This window comes from Saimiri boliviensis, chromosome 6 (genome assembly GCF_048565385.1).
Source record: "Saimiri boliviensis isolate mSaiBol1 chromosome 6, mSaiBol1.pri, whole genome shotgun sequence".
Taxonomy (NCBI): domain Eukaryota; kingdom Metazoa; phylum Chordata; class Mammalia; order Primates; family Cebidae; genus Saimiri; species Saimiri boliviensis.
The window spans coordinates 8,856,209-8,883,138 of NC_133454.1; the positions used below are offsets into that span (position 1 = coordinate 8,856,209).

Consider the following 26,930-nt stretch of genomic DNA (forward strand, 5'->3'; position numbering starts at 1 on the left):
AGAAAAGAAAATTACCTGTCACTTTTACTTATGAAGCTGGATATAAACAAAGTAAATATTAGATAAGATATTATTACCAAGTCAGGTTATACCCGGAATGGGAGATTGACTTACAAATAGAATATCAATTAAGGTAGTTGACCTCAACATCTTAAAGGAGAAATTCATCTGATCATCTCAATATGTGCAGAAAAAGCAAAAGATAAAATTCATTTTCCAATCATGTTAGCAAACTTATTCATAATTTTTCTCCTAAAATTTCCTACATGAAAAGAGAATTCTTGTAAAGAGTAAAGAATAACCATTAAAAACCTTCAGCAAACACCACACCTAATAATGAGCTATTAGAAAACTTTTCTTTTGAGGTCAGGTACAATACAAAGATACCACTATCAATGCTTCTATCTAACTTTATACTGGAGGGCCTCGTGAGAACAGTTACACAAACAGGAAAAAGAAATAAAAGACAGGGATTGTAACGACTGAAAACTGTTGCTATTCATAAATAATATGAATATTTGCACTGAAAATCCAACAGAATCTATGGATGAGTTGTTAAGAATAAAAATTAGTAAGCTAGCTGGATATAAAATCAATGTACAGAATCAATACATGACAATTGTGGAACTATAGAAGTCAAGTGTCTATTAATAACAAATGGATAAATAAATTATAGTTACGTAATGGTTTTTATATAGTAATAAAAGTAAATGAATTACAGGTACATGCAAGTATATGGATGACTTTTACAAACATAATGTTGAACAAAAAAAGCAAGGCACATAAGAGTTATAACATACATTACAATTCTGTTTACATACATTTCAAGATCACACATAAATTATGCTAAGTGAAGGAGCCAGACAAGAAGTGTATGTACGAATATGATTCCACTTATATGAAAGTCTATAGCAGGCTACACTAACCTATACTGATAGAAAGCAGATAAGGGGTACCTGGGGCTGAAATTTGGGGAATTTACTGCAGTGAGACATAAGAAAAGTTTTGGAGTGATGGAAACTCTGTATCTTGATTGGGCGTGTACATTTGCAAAGGCATGTACATTTGCAAAACTCAGCAAACTAACTTTAAATGGGAATGTTCTTAGTGTACATAAAGTACATACTAAATGTGATATAACACATTTTAAAATAGGCATAATGGTAAAATTATGAGGAAAACTAAAAAAATGATTATCCCCCGAGCCTGACCAATGGTTACCCCCAGGGAAAGAAATACATGGGAATAAGCAGGGTTCTAGAGTCTTAGGCATGTTCTATTTCTTGACCCGAGTATGACTGTATCAGTTTCACTTTCCAATTATTTTGTTAAATTATAAATATATGTTTTATGCATATATGTGTGTGTTTCTGTGTGTGTGTGTGTGTGTGTGTGTGAGTGTGTGTATTTCAAAATAAAACAAAGAAGTGAAAACATAGCTAAATCTAGAAAAGAATGCTTCCCTCTGGCCCTCGATGGAGTGGACTATAATGAGGTTCTTCTTGTTCCTGCTTTCAGCTGGGGAAGGTGATGCAAGGAACAGAGCCTTTTAGCAGTGATCATGTTGGTGGGAGACCCTAAGCACATTTCTTTAAATAAGTTATGCCAAATGCCTTGTTTCAAAACATATCTCCTTTCCATGTAAGTAGGGGATTTGACCCTTATTTCAGCATCGGCTACAAGAGAGATTTCTTTGGATTTTGGGAAGAAAACTCAAGAGAGGCTTAACACCCCTGTAAAGTGAACTAGATTCTTTATATTGTGGGCTAACTCTCACATGTACACTTTTAGATCAAGTTTTTTTCCCCCCATATGTTTGTCTTTGATCCTTACTATGTTCATATTCCCAGAAAAGTGCCGTATAATTTTCTGGAAGTGGGTTGGTGACCTTATCAGTCAGGACAAATTAGATGATGCTGTGGCAATAAAAAATGGCAAAATCTCAGAGAACTGATAGAATGCACGTTTATTTCTTCGTCATGCCAAGTCCCTGTGGGTCTAGGTGCCTCTGAAGACAGTTGCTGTCTGTGTGATACAAGGCTGCCATTTTGGGCTGCTTCAGTCTCATGGCCGCTCTGTATCAGCACGCACGCCCACAATCGCCAAGGTGGCCAAGACAGAGATGGAGAGTCAAGCACTGACAAAGAAACGCTTTCATATGGAAGTTACGTATGCCACGGATCTCATTGGCTAAGGCAAGTCCTACATGTTTACTCGTGTCTTCAAGGGGGCAGGGAAGCACCAACCTCCTGCATGTCAGAAGATGAGAACTGATACACCAGTGAGCAACATAATGTCCAGCACAGTTAACTATGAGAATTTGGCCAAAATAAATTTTATATTTTGTAAAGATGAATTGAATCCTGCTTGAATGGGAAGAGCAATGGACTGAAGTTTGTGTCTCCTTGCCCAACTCGTATGCTGAAACTTTAATTCCAATGCGATGGTGTTTGAAGGTGGGGCCACTCACTGGTTAATAATTAGGTCATGAGGGTGGAACCCTTATGAATGGAATTAATTCCCACAAAATGAAAGGTGAGATAGAATTAAAAAGTTCTTGTGTGTGTGTGTGTGTGTGTGTGTGTGTGTGTGTGTGCACGCGTGCCCACGCACACGTGTGTGTGTTTTGAGACGTGGCTTTGATCTGTCACCCAGGCTGGAGTGCAGTAGCGTGATCTCAGCTCACTATAGTCTCTTCCTCCCAGGCCCCAAAAAATCTTGCTGCCTCAGCCTCCCAAGTAGCTGGGACTACAGGCATGTGCCACCATGCCTGACTAATTTTTGTATTTTTGGTAGAGACAGGGTTTCACCATGTTGGTCACGCTGGTCTCAAACTCCTGGGCTCAAGTGATGCGCCCACCTCAGCCTCCCAAAGTGCTGGGATTATACGTGTAAGCCACTTCATCTGCCCAAAAAGTTCTAATGTTTAATAGCAGACTATGGTGACTATACTTAGCTACAATATTTTGTTATTTTAAGGTATCTAAAAGAGAGGACTTGAAATGATACCAACACATAGAAATGATAAACACTCAAGGAGATGGACGCCCCAAACACCCTGACTTGGTAACTATACATATTAAAAACACTCGCATGTATGCATAAATATATGAAATAGTTGTATCTATAAGACAAAAGAGACCAGAAAGCAAGCTCACTGTTTCTCAGCCACATGAGGATACAATGGAAGTTGGCAGTCTGCAACCAGGAAGAGAACCTTCACCAAAACTCGACCATGCTGGTACCAGGATCCTGGACTTCCAGCTTCAAAACTGTGAGAAATACAGTTCTGTTACTGAGAAGCCACCTGGTTTATGTTATTTGGTTATAGCAGCCCCAGTTAAGATGCATAATGATGTTAGTGATATGTTGCTTTTGTTTAATACTTTGGAGTTTATGAAGCATTTTCTCAACATATTTTCATTTATTCAGCAAAAATATTTAAGCATGATTATGGGATAGGCACTGTGCTAGGGACCAAATATGTAAGACATAGGCTGTACCCTTCCCCATGATGATATCATGTGGTAATCACAATATAAAAGCCTGTAAGGGCACAATGATGGCCCAGAGGAGAGAGTGCTCCTCACCATCAGGGATAGAAAGAGAAGACTTCTTGGATGATGTGATCTTTATTTACGCTGTTGTGTCAAAGATAAGTAGGAGTTTATCAGGCAGAAGGGATAGGGAGATGGCAAAGGCAATTCAGAGGGCAGAAAAAGGATGCACAAAGGCATGGGGAGTTGTCTCATGTGCTCCCCACAAAACCCCAGGAAGCAGGCATTGGAGTCAAGTCACTCCCAATTTTTTTTTTGTAGTGCATCAATAGTAGCTTTATTGATTATTATTTCTTAGGGAGCTAATAAAATAGATGTGCTTGGAGGAAACAGAGACACAAAAAGTAAGTGATTTTCTCAGGTTGCATACCTAATACAAGGCAGAGTAGAACTCAAGTCTTTTAACTTCAAATCCTGTGTCCTAACCACTTAGTCTTGTTTAAATAAAATGTACATCTTAAAGTAGTGAACATATCTATTTCACTCAACTTATCTTGACTATAATAATACCTGGCATAAAATGAGTATTCAATAAATAATGGTAAAATGTAAAGCTCTAAATGACTCTGCCTTCAATGTGCAAAATGTGCTCCATGGAGGCAGAAAGCATGTCTCTTGTGTTTATTATTATATCTCTGGCTTCTAGTACAGTATATGACACATTATGGGATTCTCTAAAACATTTATTGAATAAATAAATGAATGAATGAATCTCTAAGTCTTTACCTTAAACCAATGGAACAAGTTTCCCTGATCTATTGAACCTTCAAATAATCCCTTAACTTTCATTCATAACACTTCCGTTCTATATGTTGTCCACTTTACATTACAATGCAGAGTTGCTGGGACATGGAAATGTGGGTCTAATGGAAAGACCCTTGTTCAGTGCTTCGAACAGGTAGGCATTCCCTCAGTATGGGTTGGATGACTGAACAGCAAACGCACGGCTGTCATTATTCATCTGAAACAACACTTCTGTGTGGCTTAAACCTTCAGAGACTGGAGATTTATTACACATTAGTGATTACTTCAAACACTGGAGATTAATGAGGCATGAGAGATTATTTCAGACTTTAGTGATCTCAGGAGTTTAGTAAACACTGCAAGCTCTTCAGTCAGCATCGAAAGGTCTGATGGGGCCTCAGCAAGACTTATTTATAGAAACTCTGGTTCTGCACCAGTGGTGGGTCTGCCCTTTTTATTTTGAGAGAGGATTGAAAAGATAGTTTAGGGTGGTTGCACACCAGTCCTTATCCCAGTGGCCTATCAGATGCTTTGGTTAGTCACCTTTAGGACTAACTGTATTTTTGAGTGGCTATTCAGACAGTCTTGTATCTGAAAACATAGAGGCTAAAGTCACCTGTCTTATCAGTAATTAGTTTGCAGCATTTTACTGTGCACCAAAGTGTGCATTAATTAGTCACCTAAGTGAACAGTAAAGAAAAAAAACATAAGGCACAGTCTTTGCTCTTAAGAAGGATGCAAACCAAATGGGGAAATAGAATCATAAAAGAAGTCTTGAGTCCAATGCCAAATCATTGAGCGACAGGACAGAAACGGAATGGCCCCAGGGTGCCAAGAACATCCAGCAAGGCTTACTAGGAGCGGGAGGACTTGAGGTGTTCGGGTTTGGACTGTAATGCCTGCTTGCGAACTCCTGTGATGCAGGCACAGGGTATTCTACTCCGTGCCATTTCCAGAATAGGCCTCCCTTATAAAATTATTCACGGCCTGCTCACTCTGCCTGGAATATTTTTCTTCCACTTTTTGGCCTGGCCAAATCCCCTTTAAGGTCCAGTTCAAATATAATTTCTTCATCTAGATCCTCCCCTTACCTCCTTTGGCACCTGGGCAAAGTCAGTCACTCCCTTCTTTGGTCTCCCACGGCCTTTTGTATGTGTCTATCATGCACTTAACCACATTGCAGTAATGAATTGTTCGTGTCTCTGTTTCCTCACTCCAATGTGCCTGGAAAGTCATGAGATCTCAATACATATTGTTTATATATTTAGATAGATAAATTAACTGGAGAAGAAATTTCTAATCTGAGACCATTAGGCGATCTAATAAAATGGGTTCAGACTCTTAAAGACGTTTTAAAAAACAAGCCAAAGAGAGAGAGGCAGGAAGAAAGGAAGGGAGGGAGGGAACGAAGGAAGAAAGGAAATGAGGGAGGGAGAGAAGGAAGAAGGAGAGGAAAAAGGAACGGAGAAAAAAATGGTATGTTTAAGTAGGTTAAGGGAAAACATCAAAGCTTTTTTTTTTAATGACCCAGAAAATAAAAGTCCTCCATAATCCCACTTCTCAGAGATATTTACTGTTAACATATTTGTGTTTCTCCAGAAGTTTTTCTATGCATATAAATATGTCAGTGAATTTTTCTACAATTTATATTCCCACTGTTCATGCAGAAAAGTGCTCCAAAATGCAGTCAGCCAACAAACATTTATTGTATACTTAAGAACTGCTGTATAATGGTAAACAAAACACATTATCCGTGCCTACCATGAATTTTACAGTACAGTGGATAAAATAACATCTAAAAATTATAAATTAAGTAAATGATTAAAATGTGCAATGATTCATTTGCACCATTGCTATGATGTTTTTAACAGAAGCATGATATGATGAATTCAGTGTGTAGGATGATCAGGCTGGCACAGAATAGATTGAGCAGGACAGATATGTGCCGAAGATGTTATGAGAGACATGGGCATGGGTGTTGACAATGGGAATAGGGAAAGAAGGTGAAACCAGGAAAGATTTTAAGTAAAATTTTAAAATCTGTGGTCCATGAATCTCTTTAAGGGGTACAAGGGAAAACTAGGATTTTAAGACCCCAAGTTTAGACTTTATGTATAGTTTATCTGTGTGATTTTCTATGAACGGTAAGTTTTATAGGTTTTATCAGCCTCTCTATAGGGATACTATAGCATACCGTTTTCAGATAATTGAGATGGTTAATTTTATGTGTCAATTTGACAAGGCTAATGGGTGCCTAGATAGCTGGTAAAACATTATTTCTGGGTGTGTCTGTGAGAATATTTCTGGAGTAATACAGCATTTGAATCAGTAGACTGAGTAAAGAAGACCCACCCTCTACAATGTACATTATTTGGGTGTTGTAGATTTCACCACTACTCAATATATCCATGTTACAAAACTACACTTGTATCTGCTAAATCTATTTTTTTAAATATAAGAGAAGATCTACCCTAACCAATGTGAGTGGGCATTATCTAATCCACCAATGGATTCATGTAGATAAAAAAGGCAGAGGAATGGTGAATTTACTCTCTGTTTGAGCTGGGACAACTGCTTTCTCCTGCTGCTGGACATTGGTTCTCCTGGTTCAGCCTTTGGACTCAACCAGAACTTATGCTGTTTTTAGCCCACCAGCTCTTGGGCCTTCAGACTGGGACTGGGACTGGGATTTACACCACTGGCTCCTCTGGTTCTCAGATATTCAGATTTCAACTTGAACTACACCACTGACTTTCCAGGGCCTCCAGCTTGAGATGGTAGATTGTGGGACTGCCCAGCTCTGTAATCACGTGAGCCAGTCTCTCATAATAAATCTCTTTCGATATATCTCTTTCTTTCCTATTGGTTCTGCTTCTCTGAAGAGGCCTGACTACCATAATCACTAATTTTGGAGTTGAAAAGAAGAGCTAGGCTCACACACCTTTACTTACTAGCTTTGAGATCTTAGAAAGTTACTTAACCTGGAGATAACAAAAAAACGATAATATAAAGTGTCTATCACCTATCAATTTTTTACTCTATAGAGATCTATTACCCAAAAGATAAAAATAAATATTATAAAGAAAGAAGAGGCAGGGTTTGATGTCTGATTGATGTGTGGGAGAGTAAAGAAAAATAGAAGAAAAAGGCCTCCAAGGTTTCTGGCACAGAAGATAAAATGGATGAAGCTTTATGACAGGAGCATTAAAGACAAACTGCAATCTCTCTGCATTGTGCCATTTTCAGAATGCTAGGAGGGGTCCAATTATCGACTTACATTAGTAAGTTTAGGAAGTTTAGATCACCTTTCTGATTATCAAAAGTGTTGACTCTTATTTTTATTGAAGACTAAATGCAGATGTTGGCAGGGGATAGAATAGCAGAGGAAGAAGAAGAAAGTTGAGTAGGAGAACGGTGCTGGGCAACAAAAAAAATCTAAGGGATCGTGCTCGCTTCGGCAGCACATATACTAAAAAAATCTAAGGGATCTTCAAATTCAGATTATTTATAAGTAGTCATTATTCATAAAGCAGCTGATAAAATTATTATACTTGGCTGGTGGGGAGGGGCTGGATGAGGGCCATTTGGACTTGACCACAAGATATTATTTACAAATTATCACATACATATAGTTTTAGAGACTTCCTGACAAGGTTCAAAGAAGTTGTCAATGATCATACAACTTAAATATGCACATCTCATTGCCAGACCATCTGTACTACAGTATAAATTAATACGTTTATCTTATATTTTTACTTGTTCCTTTTAGAGTTTTGAGAAAATGTTAAACTACAGAAATGCTATAAATTGATTATTTTTGTTATAGTTCCTTCATTAATATTTATGTAAATCATTTAATTATCTTATAAATAGCAATGTTACATTGTTGTGCTTTTTAATTTTCTTTTGACTTTTAGAAAATGTTTAAATGCAGAAGCTACAAAAAAATGGAGGTGACCTGTCCGTCTCTTGTTCTCTAAGAAATCATAGAGGCCTGCTAAGCCACTGTGGTAAGTGTGGTGGAGAGGGGCACATGGAGCTATGAAAGCATAGCTTTTTCTTTCTTTTTTTAAAATTGTACTTTCGGTTTTGGGGTACATGTGCAGATCATGCAGGATTGTTGCATGGGTACACACATGGCAATGTGGTTTGCTGCCTCCATCCCCCTGTCACCCACATCTGGCATTTCTTCCCATGTTATCCCTCCCTGACCTCCCCACCAATCCCCACTGTCCCTTCCTTGGTCCCCACCAACAGACCCCAGTGTGTGATGCCCCCCTCCCTGTGCCCATGTGTTCTCATTGTTCAGCACCTGCCTATGAGTGGGAACATGTGGTGTTTGATTTTCTGTTCTTGTGTCAGTTTGCTGAGAATGATGGTTTCCAGGTTCATCCATGTCCCTACAAAGGACATGAACTCATCATTTTTGATGGCTGCATAGTATTCCATGGTGTATATGTGCCACAATTTTCTTGTCCAGTCTATCATCGATGGGCATTTGGGTTGGTTCCAGGTCTTTGCTATCGTAAACAGTGCCACTATGAATATACGTGTGTGTGTGTCCTTATAATAGAATGGTTTATAATTCTTTGGGTATATACGGGATTGCTGGGTCAAACGGAATTTCTGTTTATACGTCCTTGAGGAATTGCCACACTGTCTTCCACAATGGTTGAACTAGTTTACACTCCCACCAACATTGTGAAAGTGTTCCTATTTCTCCACATCCTCTCCAGCATCTGTTGTCTCCATAGTTTTTAATGATCGCCATTCTAACTGGCATGGGGTGGTATCTCAATTTGGTTTTGATTTGCATTTCTCTAGTAATCAGTGATGATGAGCGTTTTTTCATACATTTGTTGGCCGCATATATGTCTTCTTTTGAAAAGTGTTTCTTCATATCCTTCTCCAACTTTTTGATGGGTTTGTTTACTTTTTTCCTGTAAATCTGTTTTAGTTCTTTGTAGATTCTGGATGTTAGCCCTTTGTCAGGTGGATAGATAGCAAAAATTTTTTCCCATTCTATTGGTTGTCGGTTCACTCTAATGATTGTTTCTTTTGCTGTGCAGAAGCTCTGGAGTTTAATTAGGTCCCATTTGTCTATTTTGGCTTTTGTTGCCAATGCTTTTGGTGTTTTAGTCATGAAGTCCTTGCCTAGGCCTATGTCCTGAATGGTTTTGCTTAGGTTTTCTTCTAGGGTTTTTAAGGTGTTAGGTTTTATGTTTAAGTCTTTAATCTCTCTGGAGTTAATTTTAGTGTAAGGTGTCAGGAAGGGGTCCAGTTTCTGCTTTCTGCACACTGCTAACCAGTTTTCCCAACACCATTTATTAAACAGGGAATCCTTTCCCCATTGCTTGTTTTTTGTCAGGTTTATCAATGATCAGATGTTTGTAGACGTATGGCGTTGCCTCCAAGGCCTCTGTTCTGTTCCATTGGTCTATATTTCTGTTTTGGAACCAGTACCATGCTGTTTTGATTACTGTAGCTTTTCAAAGGGCTCCATGAGAATTTCTGTTCTAGTCACATCTTGAAAATTGCAAAAAATAAGAAAAGATGTCGGTATTTTTATTTACCAATGAGCAGATATGTATCTGTCTTTAACAAGACAGGTTACAACTGCTTTTTGAGAATCTATCATTTGTCTAAGAATCTGGGGAAATAAAAAGAAATAAAAATACATGGTTTTCTATTCTTAAGTTCTTGCAGGCGTGGTATCAAGATTTTTGTCTAAGAAATGATTAGAAAGCAATGGTAGATACATTCTGGACAGTTCCTCAGGATGCTATTTTACTGGTTCTTTACTTTTACTGTCAAAGAAGACAGTTTATAATAATAACGTATTTAGTGATTTAAAGCCCAAACCTATCTCCCAGGCCTTATGATGCTGTATGCTTCTCTCTTGTTGAATGCTTGTTCTAGTACCTATGCAGACTCATACCTCCTTTTGCAGAATTGTTGCTCTCTGGAAGCCTGTCTACAGTCCATCTTCACACAAAATGGGATCTTCCTGAACAGGTAAAACACCAAGCACATGTCATGTTCATTATCTTTTAGGAGAAAAAAATTATTCTTTGCACCCAAAGTTACTAGGATTTGTGTCATGTGATCCTATTACCTGGCTGAAATAGGTTGAACCAGAAATTGAGGCCAAAGATAACTGTCAATAGCTGAACAGAGTAATAGTGGCTAAATATTTAATGAGCACTTACTGTGAGTCAGATACTGCTGAGATCTTCACTAGATAACTGTTTTTATTTAATCTTCACAACAGTCCTAGGAGGTTAGTTTCAATATTATTAAATCCATGGTAATAACACACATGTAGCCAGAGATACCCTGACAGGATTCAAAACATGGGCAATGATCATTCAGTTTTAAATGCATGTGTATCGTCCAGACCACAGCATCACAGAGGCTTAGTCATGGGTACAGTTCACAGACTAGTAAGTGGAATTTCTGGGGCTTGAACCCTGAGTCTTTTTGTCTGCCCGACTCCCCGACCCTCCTTCTTCACCCATAGCCCATGTGGCGGCCTCTTCCTACTCTATAGCTGACTTAGCTCCACATTCAATGATTACTCAATCAAATTCTCTCCTCCTAGACGATATCTCGAATGTGCCTCTTATGGAGGATGGAAGAGGCAGAAATAGAAAAGAAGTAAAGAGAGAAAAATGCTTAGGAAAATGAGTGTTTGCAGGAACCAGGAAGGGTGAGAGGACAACTATGTCACTAGGACTAAGATGAGGTCACAGGGATGCGGGGGCACACTACATGTCCCTGATAGTCAACATTCCAGCTCTCATTAGCTTGATGGTGTGATATTTCCCCAAAGAAGTCACCTGAGCACATCTCTGGCCCTCACTCTTTGAGCAAACTTGATACAGAAGGGATCTTTTGCTCGGGCAAGGTCATGTTCGTAAATTAATTGCCACAGCAGAAAGTTAACTCTGACAACATTTCTAGCACCAACAACACATGGAGTGCTCTTAAATTAATGACAAATATTATCAGCACTTCAAGATAATTTAGGAGATAATCGGACTGTGAATGATTACCTGCTAAAAGCTTACTTGAAGCAGTATCTGAGAGTGACTCTGAGAGACTTGTTAGTGTTCTGAACCTTCAGCTTCTTGAAATCCTCTCCCAGCATTAAATGAGGTCATCTCTGAGTAAAGATTTAGTATTACAGTTTTTGCTCTAATGGAGAGTCATTTAAGGAACATCATTTAAAATAATAAATCCCGTTCATTCCACAGGGTGGAAAAAATCTATTTTTGCAGGTAAACAACATATGCTTCCTTTTGATATAAAAAGGATTTTAATAACAGAATAGCGTTTCTGTATTTTCCTAGCTGCCAGGAAACTCATGGCTAGAGTATAAAGAATAAAATGCAGCAACTAATGGATCTCAGATGCCTGGGACCATTTATATGATTGCTGTTGTCAAGTATGTTTGTTTTCATTTAAAAAAAAAAGACCTGTTTTATATGTTTTACTAATACAAGTTTTCGCCAGACATTTTCAGAAGTGTTAGGTTGAACCATCTGAAGTTGTTACTAATCATGTTTAACCTACAAAGTGAGCAGTTCCAGTTGGTTCAATTGATAAATCAGAAATAAATTGATAAATAGAAACAAATACAAGATACAGATATGTACATGGGAAAAAGTCTCAAAGGGCATATGGCAAAATTTTAACTGGGAAAGTCTGCGATGGGACTATATATGCTTTTTATTTTCTTCTTTCCACTTTGTGTATTTTCTGAGTTTTCAATTTATTCTACTCATCAGCATGGTTGCTTCTTTCTCTTGTCTCTGCCATAGATTTTGTCTCATTATCCTGTATTGTGCCATTAGAAAAGCATAAATGTGTGTGTGTGTGTGTGTGTGTGTGTTTTCTGTGAATTTCTTGAGAACAAATATTGTGTATTTTTTATTTTTATATCCACCATACCTGGCACACAGGAGGATTCAATAAATGCTTGCCTAATTGAATAATAAATGTATCTAAGTCAGGCTTAACCAAATCAGAACACAATTCATATACAACTTTTTCTGTCTTGGCTGTAGTAACAAATTTTTCTAAAAATAATTGAATAAAGTACCATAATGACTTCTTGTATTTTATGTCTTCACTTTCATTAATATACTAACCTTTGGATGACATACATTCTTATATTCTATTCGGGTGACGTTTACATTTATTTTCAGTTTATTCTGACCCAGCAGTGGCTTTAGTATTTCATGACTATAGCCCTAAGATCATACTTGGATGTTTTCCAGGTTTCTTAAATTGAATGGAAGTTATGTTCAAAGGATGGCCTTTACTCTTGTTCTCTCTGGTTTGGAATTGTTTCTTTTCATGAACTAAGTATCTACCCCAATTCCGTATAGCAAATAACCTTGAGATCATCTTGTCTCAGAGCTTTGCTCTACACTTTACCTCAGTCAGACTGTTCAGAGTTTACAGGATCCCTTTATGAATGGTGACCTGGGCCACCTCTGCCACTCAGAGATCTGGCATGTCTTTGGGGCACTCTGTCTGTCCTTCATGTTCAGGAGAACACATGTGTAAATTCTGAGGATAGCTGAACCAAATACATCCTGTCTATAAAAGCAATGCTTGGAAAAGAAGACAAACACAAGTTTTTAAAAAAGTAATTCTTAGTTGAGGCTTTATTTCATGCTAGACACTAAGTTTCTGTTCTGAAGGTGCTTGCAATAAGGTGTGGCCTAGACTTGTAGTCATCATAGGAGCATTCAGAAGGGTTGAAAAGACTGGAAGAGCTTTAAAGTAGAAGAATAAGAATAGCCACACCTAAATTGCTGCTAACAACCTTAAAGTGCTTAGACCAGTGCCTCATATCTATCCTTAAGTACATGAGCCCACAGGGAATGACTAATTCTGTTTGAGGATGGTGTGATGGTTAATTTCATGTGTCAACCTGACTGGGCCATAGGGTGCCCAGGTATTTGGTAAAACATTATTTTGTGTGTGTCCAGCAGGGTGTTTTCTAATGAGAATAACATTTGACTGAGTAAAGCAGATTGCCCTCCCTATTGTGGGTGGGCTCCACCCAATCAGCTGAAGTCTTAACAGAACAAAAAGGCTGACCCTCCACAGAACAAGAGGGGATTTCTCCTGTTGGAATTTCTTTTGAGCTGGTACATTGTTTTTCTTTCTTTTTCCTATCTTCAGACTCAAAATAAAATATTGGCTGTTTCTGGGTCTCAAGCCTGCTGACCTTTTGGCTGGAACTACACCATTGGCTCTTCTGGATCTTGGGCCTTCAGACTTGGACTGAAACTCTATTGAGTCTCCACCTTGCTTACTGCAGATCTTGAACTTGTCAATCTCCAAAATCATGTCAGCCAATTTCTTTTTCTTCTTTTTTTGACTCAGGGTCTCACTCTGTTGCTCAGGCTTGAGGTGGTGCCATCAGGGCTCCCTGCAGCCTCAACCTTCCAGGCTCAAGCAATCCTCCCACCTCAGCCTCCCAAGTAGTTGGGACCACAGACACACATTACCATGCCCAGCTAAATTTTTATTTTATTATAGACAACATCTCATTATGTTTCTCAGGCTGGTCTCAAACTACTGGGCTTAAGCCAGCCTCTTACCTCAGCCTCCAAAAGTGCTGGGATTACAGGCATGAGCCACTGAGCCTGGCCATGTCACCCAATTTCTTATAATAGATTACCATCCCCCCACCACCAGCAGCCATGTGTGTGTGTGTGCATGTATCTCTCCATCCTATTGGTCTATTTCTCTAATAACTGGTCTATTTCTCTAAGAACCCTAAGACAGATATGGGAAGATTTCCTAGAGGACATCACCTTTCAGAGAGATGTTGAAATAATACATTATCCATTTATGAATAATCTACTCTATAATTGTACATTTTATATTCCTCTGTCATTCATTCATTTCAACAAGTATTTAGGGTTGAAATGAATTTAGTGAATGCATATTGTGTGTCAGGCCCCTTGCTAGGCACAGAGATGAAGTCAAGGAATAAGACATCATCCCTGCCCTTTGAGGGAGGAAGTTAGACTTGAAAGCTAAATATTGCAGGGCAATATCATACATACAAATGACCTAAAAGTGACAGTCTCATTTTTACAAAATAAAAACAGTGTCCAGTTAGGATTGCTAGATAAAATGTTGCATGGGATGTACTTATACTAAAAAAACTATTCATTTAGCTGGGCCTCCTGTGTTTTTAATTGCTAGATCTGTCAACCCTTTGCCAGGTTCTCTCCATACATTCAGAGTGACATACAGACTCGAAAAATATCGCTCTCCTTAAGGCTCATAGGTTTAGATGCCTCCTCTCTTCTCTTTTCTCTTCTTCTCTTCATTTCTGTTCTCCTCTTGATTATTTGATTTAGCCCTGTTCTTGCGATCCACCAGTCTCCACCCCTTGGGATTTTCACTGCAGACATTACCCTTCTCTATACCTGCTGACACAAAAATTCCTGTACATAGTTGCAGAAGGGTGTAGGGAAGCCTTGCCGGGACCCTGGGGAATGCCCATGACTCTGCCTCTGGAGAGTGGAAGTGATCTGTGAGGCCTGATTGGAATTCTGTTTTGCCCAAAGGCCTACCTGTCTAAATTTTCTGCCTAAGGTATTTTTAGTCAGTTAACGCTAGGCCAAGATTGGGAAAGATGTGAACACTCTTCGGTGCTCTTACAGACAAGACAAGTGAAGGGTGAAAGCAGAGTATTTAGAATTAGCCTGAATTCAATTCTTGCTCTGTCACTTACTTGCTCTATGAAACTCGGCAGGTGGCTTAACCTTCCTAAGCCTTCATTTCTCTACGGACAATGCGTTGAAGATCGATCTGCTGTGAGAATGAGATAAACAGGTATACATAAGGAACAGTGCCCGGTATGTAAAGTTATGTGCTCAATGAGTAAAGGTGGTTATTATTAATACTTCTTGGTTCCTTTTGCATCTAGTTTGTAACTAGTTTTTTGCTTGTTTGTTTCAGATATGCTGGTGTAAACTATGTGTCTTATTTGTTTTAGGTTTGGATTTGTTTCTTGAAATAAATCCCTACGGGTAGCATTATTAGGTCAAAGACCATGAGAGGCACAGAGTATAGATGCTGAGCACCGGCTCTGGAAACAGACCACTGGAATCAATCCCAGCTGGCTGTGTGGTTTGGGGCAGCTTCCTTGACTTCTCTGTGCTGTGATGGTATAGAATTTAAATCAATTGTTATTATTATGAATGCATAATGGATCTTAGTACATATGGGCAGGTTACCTTCTAAAACTATAGTAATTTGATTACTATATTAACAATCCCACCAGACCTTAATTCTTTGTGTCTGTTATATTTATTAACTGTTTTTTACATTCTTTCTGTTTATTCTCATTTTGTTGTTTCTGTTAAGCCGTTATTTATTTGTACATTTCATTATATCTATATCCTCCATAATACAATTTTCTGATGTTTCGAGAGTCAAAAATGAGATTCAAATGGCCTCATCTAAATGACTCTAGCTGCGGCATTTTAGGAGGAGAATGGAGGAGTCATTTTGGAACAGAGAGCCTTTCTAGTATCCTTTATGTAGCGCCAGTGATGAGAAATTTGAGAGGGATAGCAGGAACCAGGGTCTCAGAGAACAGTAAGATCTTTGAATCTGGGCTGAAATTATTCAAGTAGTGGGATAGGTGAAGAGTGAAAGGAATGTCAGAATCAGAATCAGAACACCTTTTTGTTAAGAGTCTGATCATTGTCAAGTGGATAGAATATCTTCTGGCCTCATGCAAATCTATTTCAGATAGATTTTTAAGTTTTTGTCTAGCGCACCTCGCTGCTGTCATGACAGTAAGCCCTCTGTAGAGAAGACACTAAAAAAGGAAAGAAGGTGTGTTTTCTTATTTGGGTGATAAAAAGGAATAAACAGATAGGGGACTATGCCAAGTGGCACATATTTCCACCACTGTCTCTAGGGTATACTTCTGTTTTTGAGATGGATGGAAATGGATGTAAAAACTCCTCCAGAAGTAGGTTGGAACCCACCTTTCCCATCCCACAAGAGCTGCAGAAATAGGCCAGCCTGTGTCTCAGGGTATCCTGAGAACGGGCTGGATGTGAAAGGAACAACTGCTGAGCTTCCGTGGAGCTCTCCTCCCACCAAGCCTGGCCAGGTATTAGCCACAAGAGTCAGGGCAACCTCTCACTGGTCCCCCTCTTACACAACTGCAATATCATAAGTAGAGGCACAGTTATCATCGGTGTATTTCTCCTTATTCCCAACCAAAAAAGCAAAGATCTAATTTTTACAGGCTCACAATTTTTACCTTTTCAGGAAATCAAAGCTAATAAAGCATATCATTCCCTGGTGGACTTGAGTTACCTGGTTCTTAACAGGTTTTAAACTCAAACATACTGTCTGAATTCTAAATATGATAGCATGCATTTTACTCTCCTTTCCAGGGGTAATGTATAAAATAATGTTAGGTATAGTGAAATTCCCAAACATAGACTCACACCTGTTTTACCTTTCCTCATTTTCTAAGGTCTAATAATCACAAATGTAATGTAAAGAAATATTCTATACAGCAAGTCATTAGCTTTTCTCAATCTTGATTTTCTCACCTTTACAGTGAAAATAACTAATAACGGCAACATCTACCCCCAGAGTTGTTATAAATGTTCAAGGAGAAAATGTATTCAAAATTGCTTTGTAAGTCAGTTTTGATGGTGTATAACTGTAGTCCCAGCTACTTGAGAGGCTGAGGCAGGAGGATCATCTCAGCGTAGGAGTTTGAGGCTGCAATGAACTATGATCACACCACTATGCTCCAGCCAGGGTGACAACAAGACTCCATCTCTTTTTTTAAAAAAAAAAGTGCTTTGTGAATTACTGAAGTGCTTAAAAATACTACGTAATATTTTTATTGGCTTCAAAATGTAAACCATAATTTCATTCACTACTATCAGAAACAAGAAAAAGATAAATATTCAGAAACATAGTAAAGATGATAGCAGTCAAAGCAGTTCCCTACTGTTCACTGAATATACATGATTATGTAAATTAAATATTAATTCTGCTAAGTTTTTGTTTTATAAATCATTAATTTCTTTTAAAATCTTTATTAATTCCATTCTTATATTTCCTTAAGTTCATTTTTCTCTTTTTATAATTTCTTAGGTTGAATGTTTAATTCGTCTATTTCCATTCATTATTATTTAACAATGAAAGAACTTAAAAATACACATTTGGCTTTGAGTATGATTTTGGCCGTATCTCAAATGTTTGATGTGTAGTGTTATCATCACTATTTTCTAAGTAGTCTATAATTACTGTATGATTTTCCCTTTGATCTAAATTGCTTAGGAGAAAGTTTTGACGTTTTCAAGAAGTTGGATTCTTTTCTTCATACTTCTGTTAATAATTTCTACCTCTATATTATGGTGATCAGAAAATATTGATGGCAAGTTTTCTATTTATTTTTCTTTTTGGAATCTATTGAGATTTTTCTTTGTGACTTACTATATAATCAATTTCTTTAAATATTTCTGTGAGTACAGGAAAAGGAAAAAGGCAATATTGACATTTCCATAGTGCAGAATTCTACATACTGTATATACTTATTATATCACAAAATTAATTAAATTATTTACCTTCTTACTGGATAATCCACGGGTAAACTTCAGATCTGTGTGTGCCTTCTAATAGGAAGAGAGTTCATGGTTATTTCAGATTCTCAAAGGAATCTGTGATTCTCAAAATATTAAGAAACTCTACTTGACAGATCATCTGTCAAGGACCAAGAAAGGAAAGTTAAACTACTGAATATAACTTAAAATTAATGTTAAAAAGTATTAGGAAACAAATAAAAATGGTAATTATTTTATTAATATATAGGATTCCAAGATGTTACATTGACATTTACTATTTATCCATCCTGTAAATAGTGCTAAGTGGCCTTTGGTTATTTGATTTCAGGCCTTAGAATGGGACTCACAAAGAAGTTGGCTTTCTGAAGGATAGCAGAAAAAGGGGCCAAGTCACTTCATCCAAATCTATCAGCTCTGGAATAAGTTGGTGGTATATATTCCATTTTCTCTGTGAGTTTTGCACTGAGTCCTTTGCAATCTCTCTTGCATTCTCCACCTTTTCTCTGAATACTTCTCAACTGATGCTCTGAGAAGGCATCCCATTTTGGAAAGCCAGTCATGTTCCTAAGGTGAATCAGTTCAAAGTCATGTACTTCCTTAAGAAGGGCAGGAAAGTAAAATGCATCAATTTCTAGGACAGGAAAGATGACCACTTTAAATCGACAGCCAAATTACAGATGTACTTGGAACAGGAAATACCAGCTGCCAGTGAAGTCAAGCATTTTGAAAACAGTGCACATGAAGAATATAAAGCCCACGTTAAGAAAATTGAAAAGCTCTTAAAAGAAATGGTGAGAGTTAAAAGGCGAACCCTCACCATTTGCTTGACAGAAGTCCCTTATGCCTAATCCTCTGAGGTAATAGAAATTCGCAGAATTGACTTATCCATTTAGGTACATAACACAGTGATCCTACATACGTATGGCTCACAAAACTTTCTGGGCCCATGAAGATGCCTTAATTTTAATTTATTTTAAAAGCAGAAGAAAAATGAATAATAGTGAATATGTAATAATGAATCCAGCCTGGACTATACTTGCTTTATGTCATTGCAGTTGTAAAATATAATTCATTAATTTTTTTATGAAAGAAGTGACCCATGAAGGCAAAGTGCCGTGGAACAATAATGAGGCCCTGGAAATAGTTATTGATTAAACATGGTGATTTGTCAGTACTTGAGCAGGTGCCTTGTGAAGGTTGTTTGATGTGTGTTTATGCATGTTTTTGCGGCATTGTTTAGAACAGGTTATATTCTTTGAGCAGAATGGATATCGAGACTGACATTCTCTTCCTGTGTATGCTTCTTTCTTTCTGTTTGCTTTACTCTGGCTCTTTTTCTCTGTAACTTCTTTTACTTGCTTGTCTCTTGCACGTGGCCCAATAGTCCCCAGCCTTCACTCAGCATCAGATCTACCACTGATGTTCAGTCTTTATGGCTTTGAGTTCAAATTCTTATGAAAGACTCTGCAATGGCATCCTCTAGTTCAACATACATCCAAAATTCTTTCCCTGTCTCCCTGATACCTTTACAGGCCATGACCCTTCTGCAAGATGTGGTGGGCAGCTGATTAAACGTCTTCTACTATGTAGTTTTATTAAGTTTCTATTACACACACAGCAGAATACGATAATAGGAAGAATAAACTTAGCCGCAAATAGTGCCATTATTATAATTAGGTCATTATAATTTTTCATGCTCTTGATTTTCATCTTGCCACATACACAACATGTGGGAAATGGAAGCCTCTTCCCTGGGAAGTGCCATTTGCAGAAACAATATGCAATTTAGGCATCTCTCAGTTAAGAGCCACATTGCATAATCAGGCAAGACTCCTACCTGGAGACTAAGCTATTCTCTGAAGATGAGCAGATACCCTGCTGAGTCCTTTTTGCACGATGAGTGACCTATCTGCGTTAAGTATCCACATCACATACATTTTCTGTCACTTCAGTATTGTAATAAGTCTTCTTCATTAATCATTATGCAAAAGGAATGTTTGGGTAGATGTGACTTTAATAGTAAGTTGAACTTTATTTTATTATCAAACTGTCACAAACCTTTCTACCTTTGTAGAATTTTAATACTCAATAAGCACAATATTGTTTCACTGTAAAGAAACATGAGTGCATAGCAATTTGGTATTACTAAAACTTATATTCTCTATCTCAAATAAGATGAATTCTGAGAAATAAAAACCTTTATTTGCCATACTTTCAAGTTACATGTTTAACTCCTATTTAAATAGAAGAACAGCAAAGCTTCAGGTCTTTCTTGATCAGAGAAAGGTTTTGAGCAAAAAATAAAAATTAATGACAGTTGTTTCTTAAGATTTCTTACTAATTGAGAAATAGGAAATATTCTATTATGGATATTGTATCAGCTAGCCTTAAGTTGTGATGAACAGTATCCATTCAGCAAGTTCAAGAGAAAGGAATTTATTTAAAGGTATTGTATGGTTTATTGTACCATTGAAAGGCAAAGAATTGCCCTCTAGGCTGTTCTTTTAAGAACAACTTCTAAAACCAATGTGTGGAACTGGGTCAAAGGAGTGGCTCCTCCTGCAATGGTCCTGAGACTGAAGATTCAGGAAGCTGAAATGCCAACCGTCTGCTCCTGAACCACACCGCTTCTTTGCCAATGCTACTATCCACACCAGCAAAAGGGTATGACATCCTGTCCCTCTTCCCATGCAGCTTAGTTCTAAATCAAAATGTCATTTGATTATACCTGGGGCAATACTCGCTGCAAGGACTCCGAGAAGTATAGTTTTTAGCTTACTGGCCTCTGAATGCTAAAAGGGAGTCAGGATGAGGCCGACTGAGTTAATTTAGAGTATTTACCATGGATATGTAATTGGGTAATACTGAAAGCTTGAGTAACATTAAAGGTACAAATCAGATATGATTATTTTGGGGGGTTTAATTTTTTCCCCTTTCAGGACAGGAATTATATTACATATAGTCTTTGGTTCATAAATTTCTGGTACCATTGATTGATATATGGCCACCAAATTAATTAATTAATGATATAATAAACATCGTGGACCACCCATCACCAAAATAAAAGCTAGGCCCTTGACAATAATTTATAGCTAATAAAACATCCCCATATATCCACTGCCCTAGGAAACATCACCCTGAATTTTTTTTTTTTTTTTTAGAAAGAAGAGATAAGAAAAATTACTATTTTTTTTTCCAGAGAAAATGGATTTATTTTTTATTTCAATAGCTTTTTGGGGAACAGGTGAATATGTCCTTTAGTTGTGATTTCTGAGATTTTGGTGTACCCATCACCCGAGCAGGGTACACCGTGCCCAGTGTGTAGTCTTTCATCCCTCACGCCCCTCCCACCCTTTCCCCACAGTGCCCCAAAGTTCACTGTATCATTCTTATGCCTTTGCATCCTCATGGCTTAGCTCCCACTTATGAGCGAGAACATACAATTCCATCCAGGTTGCTGTGAATGCCATTATTTCATTCCTTTATGTTGCTGTGTGGTATTTCATGGTACACACACACACACACACACACACACACACACCCACACACACATCACAATTTCTTTATCCACTCATCAAATGATGATGGGCATTTGGGCTGGTTCCACATTTTTGCAGTTGCGAATTGTGCTGCTATGAACATGTGTGTGCAAGTATATTTTTCGTATAATGACTTCTTTTCCTCTCGGTAGATACCTAGTAGTGGGATTGCTGGATCAAATGGTAGATTTGCTTTTAGTTCTTTAAAGAATCTCCATACTGTTTTCCATAGTGGTTGTACTAGTTTACATTCCCACCAGCAGGGTAAAAGTGTTCCCTTTTCACCATATCCACACCAACATGTATAATTTTTTATTTTATTTTTTTATTATGGTCATTCTTGCAGGAGTAAGGTGGTATGACATTGTAGTTTTGATTTGCATTTCCCTGATCATTAGTGATGTTGAGCATTTTTTCACATGTTTTTTGGCCATTTGTATATCTTCTTCTGAGAATTGTCTATTCATGTCCTTAGCCCACTTTTTGATAGGATTGTTTGCTTTTTTTCTTGCTGATTTGTTTGGGTTCCTTATAGATTCTGGATATTAGTCTTTTTTCAGATCTACAGATTGGAAAAATTTTCTCTCACTCTGTGGGGTGTCTGTTTATTCTGCTGATTGTTTGTTTTGCTGTGTGCAAGATTTTTGGTTTAATCAAATTCCATCTATTTATCTTTGTTTTTGTTGCATTTGCTTTTGGGTCCTTGGTCATGAAGTCTTTGCCTATGCCACTGTCTAGAAAGGTTTTTCCAATGTTATCTTCTAGAATGTTTATGGTTTCAGGTCTTCGATTTAAGTCCTCGATCCATCTTGAGTTAATTTTTGTATAAGGTGAGAGATGAGGATCCAGTTTCATTCTTCTCCAGGTGACTTACCAATTATTCCAGCACCATTTGTTGAACAGCGTGCTCTTTCCCCACTTTATGTTTTCATTTGCTTTGTTGAAGATCAGTTGGCTCTAAGTATTTGCCTTTATTTCTGGGTTCTGTATTGTGTTCATTGGTCTATGTGCCTGCTTTTGTACCAGTACCATGCTGTTATAGAACTATAGTGGTGACTATCATCTTAGAGTGTAGTTTGAAATTGGGTAATGTGATGCTTCCAGATTTATTCTTTTTTCTTAGTCTTGCTTTGGCTATATAGGCTCTTTTTTGGTTCCATATAAATTTTAGGATTGTTTTTTCTGGTGCTATGGAGAAGGATGGCATCACCCTGAATTTCATGTTTTATTGCATCTCTAAGTATTCTTATAGACTATTTATTTTAATTATATCTCTACCATCATAAAGATGAAATAACACAGTGTATAATCTTTTGGTTCTTACCTTTTCACTGAATATTATAATGCTATATTCATCCTTTTTTTTTTGCATTCCATTGTAGTTTCATTCAGTCCAACTGCTATATTCTGTTGCTGAATATGACAATGTTCTATTATATGAATATTCATCTATTTTTCTCTTAATGCTTGTACTGCTTCAACGTTTCAGTATGTGAACAGCACCACTTATGAATATTCTTTCATATTGTCAACCTAAATAACAAACAAGAAGAGGTTCTCTAAAAGAAAATATATTTGTTTGGGAGTACAATATTCCAATAAGAATAAGTATGTCATAGTAAACAATGTATATATTCAGAGAAGTAAAGGACTGCAAAGTTTTTTAAAGGAAAAAAATGAGGAAGATTGTATAATTGTTTTGAAATAATTATCCTTAATTATAAAGATTAATAACAAGGGTGACATCAGTCCAAGGCTGAATCAACTGTTGCTGGGCAGATGTCCTTGCAGAAGTATTTTTGGTCTAAGATTGCAAAGGCCTTTGTGCAATGTTGTACTTTTTGTGGCGTCTTTTTCACTATGAGGTATACAATTATGAGAATCTTCTCTTCATGGCTTTCTCTGGCTATATGTGTCAGAGTCTTTTTTAATGTTAGTGACTACATTTTGATTCTGATAACTTTCATGATATATGCTAGAGTTTGTAAAGGAGTGTCTACCGAAGATAAAATTGCTGTGTACTGGGAATTTTGTAGTTAGGATCAGAGTTCTACACATTTAAGATACTCAAAAATACATAATTTTTAGCCAAGTCAGGTTTAAAAGTAGTAAACAAACATAATAATTAACAAATGTAAAGTAGAAGAGCCATACTAATTTACATTCCCAACAACAGTGTCTGAGCATTCTCCTTTCTCCACAGCCTTGCCAGCATTTTCTGTCTTTTTGGTAATAGCTTCTTAAACTGTATCTCACTGTGGTTTTGATTTGCATTTCCCTGATGATTAGGCTGAATGGATAAAAAAAAGTGCTATATATACATAATAAAATATTATTAAGCCATAAAAATGAATGAAATCCTGTCATTTGCAGCAACATGGATGAAACTGGAAGACATTATATTAAGTTAAATAAGTCAAGCACAGAAAGACAAATATTCCATGTTCTCACTCATATGTGGGAGCTAAAAAAATTGGTTTTGGGGAGATGGAGAGTGGAGTGGTGGTTACCAGAGGCTGGGAAAGTTAGGAAAAAGAGGTAATTAAGAGATGTTGGGGGCCGGGTGTGGTGGCTCAAGCCTGTAATCCCAGCACTTTGGGAGGCCGAGGTGGGTGGATCACGAGGTCGAGAGATCGAGACCATCCTGGTCAACATGGTGAAACCCCGTCTCTACTAAAAATACAAAAAATTAGCTGGGCATGGTGGCGCATGCCTGTAATCCTAGCTACTCAGGAGGCTGAGGCAGGAGAATTGCCTGAACCCAGGGGGGCGGAGGTTGCGGTGAGCCGAGATCGCGCCATTGCACTCCAGCCTGGGTAACAAGAGCGAAACTCCATCTCAAAAAAAAAAAAAAAAAAAAGAGATGTTGGTTAATGGATACAAAAATACAGTTAGATTGGAGGAAGAAGTACCCATGTTCAATGGGATACACAGTAGGGAGATTATAGTTAAAAATAATTGATTATATAATTCAAAATAGCTAGAAGAGAAGCTTTAAAACATTCCAAATACAAAGAAATGATCATTATTTGAGGTGATAAATATCCCAATTACTCTGATTTGGTCATTACACATTATTTGCATGCATCAAAATATTACACATAACCCATAAATATGTGCAAATATTATATATCAACAAAAAATGAAGTATAAGACAGAGTTTTTTTTCTCCAAGAACTTATAATTCCTTTTAGAGAAGGAAGTCAAAGTTTATCTTTGAAATCTTATCGCTCCCTTAGCCAGTGAAACACAAAGGTCCTCTGACATGCCGTGATGATCATTTGCTGTGTAAGAGCAGTCCTGCTGCCTCCTGATCCCGAGGGTGAATTACCTCCAGGTTGGCAACTTCTTACCTTGCCTACTGGCCTTGGCAAAGGAGCTTGAAGAGACTAGGTGACATCCATAGCTTGAAGTTCAATGGCACTCTAGCTTGCCCCATGGTGGAAGCAGTTGACATCTGTGAATCAGAACTTGTAGCCATGCAGAGCCTGGAGTTGTGGAAATGGAAGAATAAATTACCCAGTGGGTCATGAAGAGTGATGATAAGTGGGACTGTTTCTGTCGCCCTTCCTTGGTTTTTGGATACATGGAGTCTGCATATTGAGACATAGCACTGTATAATGGTCATTGGTTTAGGGTATATACTGGGCCCTAAGGATGGGACTCTATATGCGTACAGAATCATCTCTAATCTAGTGCCTAATTGTGCCTTCGAAGAGCTATTCCATTGCTGTATCAGACCAGCATCTTCTGGATGTGGCAATAAGAAATAGAACCAATATGTCCCATGGTATCTATCCCTTTGTTATACATGGGTCGCTTGGTCCATTGCAACATTATTTAGGATTCCATGTCAACAGATCGGTTCACTCCATGCCCTCAGATAGTGGTGCTTGCTGAAGCCAAGCAGGCAGGAAGGGTAACGCCATTCCAAGAACATATGTCAACCAGTGCTACTTGGTTGAGTTCGTAGTAGTCTGCGTTCATTCTCCAGGATCTGTTTGTTTTTTATAGGGACCAGACTAGTGAGTTAAATGAATGAGGGTATCATGGGGGAGGCCTGTATCTGGTAGGTCTTTAAGGGTAGCACTCATCTCTGCCATTCCCCTCATCAAGTGATATTGTTTTGATTTTGCAGTCTTAGGTGGGAAGAAAGGAAGTTTCAAAGACTCTGGTTTGGCTTTCCCCACCGCAATAGCTGTTACCTCACAGAGAAAAGAACAGATGTGAAGGTTCAGGCAATTACCAAGGATACCAATTTCAATTTTATATTCAAGGAATGGGGAAATGACTGCTAGGTGGGTTCATGGAGCCAGTGCACACACAGTGAACCAGGACCTGGACCATGACTCCCGTTTATACTTGACCCCCATATGACCCCTATCTCATGATGGAGCCATGGTGTTATAGTAGCACAGAGGCTTCATTTGATCTTATGGGTATCCATGTCAACGTAGTCTCAGTGTCCAGAATCTTTGAAACATCTGGACATTGTCCCTTCAGTATATGGCTAAGTGGTTATAGGTCTCTTTGAGGAAGGGCTGGGAAACTGATTACCTTCAGATACTTGCCATAGTGTTGCAGGTTTTTCCTTATGGAAACTTGGTCTCTCCTTTATCCATTGGGTTCCTTGACTGAAAATTGGCTGTGAACTAGAATGGCCTGTCAGAGGTGAACTAAATAAAAGCAACATACCAAACCTTTGTACCCCCATAGTGACTAGATACAGGCTGCTTCTGAGTTGGATGGGGGACATACATTTGAGCAAGGGAGCTACCTTCAAATGAGTGCAATTTTTGGAGAAGGCTGGCAAGCTATCAGCTGGTGACTCTACTCAAAACTGGGGAGTTCTTTGATCTTGAAGGGGCATCTGGATGTTGTCTCATGGCCTCTACTATAGTATGAAAAGCCGGTTCTCTGAAGGCACTTAAGTACTGTCTGAACGTTCTCTTCTCAGAATCCAGGCTAGCACCTCATTAGCAAGTCCTCAGTATCTTGACTGTTTTCCTTTTTCTCAAAATATATTTCACTCCATTTAGTATTAAAACAGTAATGCTAAGAGATGTTCCCCCTAAAAGAATTCCATAGTCAAACAAACTTGGGAAATGTGGCATAATTCATCCCACTCTTGCAGGCTCACAAAACACAGGAACATATTGAAATCTCAGAAAAGACTCACAGTACAACAATCTGTTTCCTAAATTCAGCATTTCCAAAACGTTTCTTATTTTAAGAAACTATAATTCTAGAGAACAAACTTTGGCTGAGGCTCTTTCGATGCTTGAAGGAATTCCTTTTGGCTTTCAGCTTTCAAACATTTTTCTAATTGATTGCCCTTCAATTACATGATAGATGTTTGCCTTTCTTTTCACTCCCACTACTCTAAGCCTGGCCTGTCTTTATGACTCTGTGAACCTTGACTATTACAATAGTCTCCTGCCAGTGACCCT

General features: G+C 38.0%; 1 protein-coding gene across 1 annotated transcript in view; it reads left to right on the top strand.

Annotated features, from left to right (window-relative positions):
* Positions 1 to 26,930, top strand: part of SLC36A4 (solute carrier family 36 member 4) — a 186,646-nt gene that overhangs the window by 9,407 nt on the left and 150,309 nt on the right. The window contains exons 2-3 of the mRNA XM_074400341.1: positions 2,980 to 3,066; positions 8,219 to 8,311. The gene's annotated coding sequence lies outside the window, so the exon portion shown is untranslated. The remainder of the gene's footprint in view (positions 1 to 2,979; positions 3,067 to 8,218; positions 8,312 to 26,930) is intronic.